The sequence below is a fragment of the Sardina pilchardus genome, chromosome 1 (assembly GCF_963854185.1).
Source record: "Sardina pilchardus chromosome 1, fSarPil1.1, whole genome shotgun sequence".
Lineage (NCBI taxonomy): Eukaryota > Metazoa > Chordata > Actinopteri > Clupeiformes > Clupeidae > Sardina > Sardina pilchardus.
This window is the reverse complement of record NC_084994.1, coordinates 27,732,174-27,737,082: the sequence shown is the minus strand read 5'-3', so window position 1 is coordinate 27,737,082 and position 4,909 is coordinate 27,732,174. Positions and strand designations below refer to the sequence as shown.

At 39.8% G+C, this 4,909-nt stretch overlaps 1 long non-coding RNA gene across 1 annotated transcript in view; it reads left to right on the top strand.

Annotated features, from left to right (window-relative positions):
• The first annotated feature begins 1,152 nt into the window (after positions 1–1,152).
• Positions 1,153–4,909, top strand: part of LOC134087359 (uncharacterized) — a 4,057-nt gene continuing 300 nt past the window's right edge. The window contains exons 1-3 of the long non-coding RNA XR_009939819.1: positions 1,153–1,218; positions 3,858–3,966; positions 4,075–4,227. This is a non-coding gene — a long non-coding RNA (uncharacterized LOC134087359). The remainder of the gene's footprint in view (positions 1,219–3,857; positions 3,967–4,074; positions 4,228–4,909) is intronic.

The window sequence follows — 4,909 nt, the reverse complement described above, 5'->3', positions numbered from 1 at the left end:
TACACGCTACTGAGGACCCTGACACTGAGCCTAATGCTTAATAAACGATGAAAATGACATCAACACTTTAGTGATTGGTATTATTAAAGTGGAGATATAATGGGCCAAAGTCAAGTTTCCTTACTTTTTGTGAGCGGTTTATATATATTTGGAGACTGACAGTTACAGTAAAGGAGAATCATGAGGAATTGCAGTACCACTTTATGACCACAAGAGTGTAGTGTTGACCATTTCATAAGCACAGTTCTGAGCAACATGTATGTATTGTAATGTAGGCTATGCATGAAATTATCACACTATTACAATACAACCTATAAACCAACACTGGTTTTCAACTTCAACACAAATTTAAGCAAGTCAAGAACATACAGAAAATGAAAATACATCCAAAGCGACAACCCTCGACAGGAAGGGACATGAAACTAGCTGAGCTATGTGACTACATGCACTAAATCCACTTTTTGTCAAAAATGAGATAATGATGGTGAGTGAATGCTCTTCACATATAGTGTAAGTTAATTCAATAATTAAGCTTCAAAACTCACTAAATACCATTCTCTTCCTGGTCTGAAATATTGATTTGTAGGCGAAATCCTATAGGAGCCTGATACAAAATGCTCATTTAAAAGAAAAGTGGTCAGACGGATTTAGAGGCTTTTGCATCTGAACCCTTCATATGCACACAATGAAAGCAGTCATAGAACCACAGACAATTTCAGTAGTGGACACCCACAATCAGATCCAAGGTTACAAGGACAGGTGTGTGTGTGTGTGTGTGTGTGTGTGTGTGTGTGTGTGTGTGTGTGTGTGTGTGTGTGTGTGTGTGTGTGTGTGTGTGTGTGTGTGTGTGTGTGTGTGTGTGTGTGTGTGTGTGTGTGTGTGTGTGTGCGTGCGTGAGTGTGTGAGTGTGTGTTTCCTCTAATTTACAGCCACGTGACTACATGCAGAGACTATGAACCTACTGCTAACACAGAAAATGCTACTACCAATACAATACAAAGCTATCGCTTGTTTTTCTAAATATAGAGTCAAACAATCACAATGAGTTTTATTCCAATCGACCAACTCCTCTGGCTCAAGGACTAACAGACCGCAGACGTAGGCTAGGCTAGGCCTACTGTAGCGTTTGCACACGTCATGAACGCGGAACAAGTGAAATCGAAAGTAAATCTCAAGGGACCGGCGTTCGGGCAGGAACATTTCGGACGTTTTGTGAAGGTAAGTAGATAAAGTGATTTAAATGTAGCCTACAGTAAGGTTGTGATCGATTACAGGTAATCGTCCATTGATGTCGGTTTCGTGGCCTGGAGATAATAATTTAGGGAGGGACACCTGTCGGAGACGTCATGGATTTGTTCGTTGACTAGGCTGGTCTAGGCTAACATTTCATAACGTCAACACTTTTCAGACTCTGAATTTAGCCTGTGCTAATTTGCGTTGCGACTTCAGTCTAATATGCCCAGCCTATATGTAGCCTAGTAAAGTAGTCAGTCAAATGGATCAACCGAAACGTAGCCTATAGGACTACAGGCCTAGTTGTAGGCTAAATAAATTATGTATCTATTTAAGCTATTAGGCCTGGGCTACCCTACAGACAGGTAGGCTAGAAACAACGGCCTACCGAACAACGACAATCAACCATGAAGAATGCTGTAGGTAGGCTATATCCTACTTTATTGACATGTAGGCCAAATAAAGGCCTAGTAGCTTCTTGTTATGCCTACCCTTTGTCTGAAATAAGGCATCACGACATCTCGGAATGAGCATCAGAGAAATCTTTAAATTAACTTTTCCTTGTTTAATTGTAAGACTCAAAAGCATACCGACAGGCTCCCCCTACTGGTAAAAGATCACTGCCTTTTATCGAAGTTGTCCATTCAAAAGCACAGCCTTCACCTTAGACCTAATCAGAGTCAGCCCTAATCTACATAATATAACCCATAAGCCTACTGTCAAGATTTATGTAGCAGTGTTATAACCTATTCGTCACTTCTATAGAATAATGTTGAATGATTCAAATGTTTATGTTCTCCATTGTGTAAAACCTCATTGGTACTTGACCTTAATAAATAAGCCTAGCTAAATTTCACAGCTTCTATTCTTGAGGGAAAGGCTTAAACATTCACAACCCTGTGACCATAGTTATAGTAGAGTGTAGTAGAGTGATAGGGTTATTATTATAGGTAATAACAGAGTAGGCTATTTTGTTTATAACAATAACAACTCATTTATTTCTTTAATTTAACATCATTTACACACTTTTTTCAGACTCTTATGTATTGGTAACAGGGTCGCATACATTCATATACACAGCAAAAGGACATATTAGGAAAAGTACCTTTAAAGCCTGAGCTGTAGGGATGTAACGATACACTCAACTCACGACTCGATATGGATCACGGTTTTTTGTTCACGATACGATTTTATCACGATTTTTTTTGTTTGATATTGATGCTGTTTGAAGAGGTTGCTCCAAAGAAAATCAAATTGCACCACTCCCTCTCCTTCCAAAGTATTACGTCCTACACCTCTTCTCTTAAAATAAATGGCAGGCCCTACTCTGCCCTGCAAAGCAAAAAGGCAGTAACTATGCAGAGTGCAAACTGAAAAAATGTTTTTTTTTTAAGTTATGCTGTTGCTTAGCCTTATGGTTGTAGTTAATGTAGCAGTTATTGGAGTTTTTTTTTTTTTTTACTTTACATTAGCTTATTTTTGGTACTTATCAATCTTCATAACAACTTTAATGTCATGAAAATTATAATAACTAATTTTCGACCAAAAATGCAGTTACTGCCTTTCTGCTTTGTACTGTTATATGCTACATCATTATTGTTCAAGTGCACACACTAAATGGAGAGCTAGGATTAAAATTCAGACTGTGCCTTTAAATAGGCAACTTTTTCCATCTATCAGCACAATGCTGCAGTAAGCCATTTCCACTAAAAAAATCAGCTCAATATTATGTGCAAGACTGATGTTTACCAAGCATGCAAACGTGTTAATCTCTTAGCACTATCGTCATACGTTTTTTCATAGTGAGATGGCTATCCCGACATATGTTCTGATGTAGGCTACATGGGGCGCACGGAGGTGAACGGCGGGACAAACGCGAAATGACAAGGTGTTAACTAAACAATTGAGTAGACCTAAGGTCGACAGGCTTTGTGGTTAAAACGATGAAAACCAGTAGGTTAGTCTGTCACAGCTAACTTCGTTCAAGCACAGTAGCTTAGACTAGTTTACACGCGCAGAAATTAAAAGTCAATATCAGCATCACAAGATTGCTGTCATTATCGGAAAATCCAGACACGTCAAACTGGACGCGAACGCGTGGCAAACAACTTCATAAATTATGTCTTTTTCAAACCTTGAAAACACCACATTAAAATCCAAGCATTTTCAAGGATTTCAAGCACCCATACGAACCCTGACACACACACTCTAGTTTAAAGTTGTTGCCTACCGTCGTCTTCCCTCGTTCTGTGCCCCGTACCTAGTGACATAAGTCATGTGACTCATCGCGATTCATTTTTTCTATCAACCGGTGCGAATCGTCACGCATTTGTATCGATTTTTATTTGTGTCACGATGCATCGTTACATCCCTACTGAGCTGGATAAATCATAACATATTTTTTATTACTTCTATCTGCCTAAATTTTCCAAATGTCCATTCCTGGAATTTCTCTCAGAGTGTTAAAGTTTAGCAACACAATCAGAGCAACACATCTTACAGTGAATTGGCAAAGAAATAGTAGCCCACTTAGCACTGGCTAGAAGGTTATTAATTATTGTGATAGTACAAGTAGTAGTGGGAATGGTTCATGTTTAAGTTTTCATATTGATTTTCCATAATAGGCCAAGGCTTCTTCCTCTGTCAGTGGTTCTCTGATCTCTATCAACATGTCTGCTAGTGTTGGAGCAGAAATGGATCCACAGATCTGATTGGTCCATGTAGCTGCTAAAAGTAAGTGTTTTCCTCATTAGAAATATTTTTTTTCCTTATTTATTTTTAGAAAGGATCACTCACCTTTCTCTCTCTCCCTCTCTGTTTATTTCCGTATGGATTGATTAGGATGGATTTCCCTCAAGAGCTTGAGGTCGCTGTCAGTGGAAATCAGACAGGCAGAGCAGCATGTGCTGTGTCCAGCCATGTGTCCCTGAAGAATGACGAGCCTGTTCCTGATGGACATCAGGGGGTCAGCACAGGAAGAGTGCTGTCTTATATGTGAGTTGTTTCCAAAACCCAAGGGCCCTATTTTACACCTGGTGCATTGGGGTGCCAGGCGAATCACAACTGTTTTTGCTAGTTTATGGCCAACACAGTAATCATTTGTTTGTAAAAAGTAAACGCACACCTTGTGAGGTGCTCACGGCGGTAAATGAAAAGTTAAACTAAACAAAAGTGTCGTGGCACACTCGAAACGTCAAGATATTTTAAGAATTTTTATTGACCAACGTTTCGGCTTACGCCGGCTTCATGATGACACTTTTGTTTACTTCAACCCAGTAATCATCCCACCAGGTGTGCACGCTCTCTCACCCTCAATGAACCCTGCACACCCACAGGTGTGTCTGAAAAAGCAAAGTGTGTTGAGGTGCATGATCACACATTTCTATTTTTAAGCCCCTGAAAACGTCACTGGCCAAGGAAACCGTGATCTCAAGTGAAAGATGATATTACAGTATTACGGTATTGCGCGTCTGTGCAACAATAAAAAACACGTTTATATGCAAAGTGCGACCTTTTTTCCTTTTCTTAGTATTACGGTATTGCCCATTTGAAGAGTGCACTGGCAAGAAGTCCTGTGCTCTGCCCCTAGCACTAAGTCCCTGGCAACACAATGCAAAGACAGTGCTAGTGAGCTGAGATGAATGTCCTGAAAGAGGAGTTTGTCTCTGAACATTGG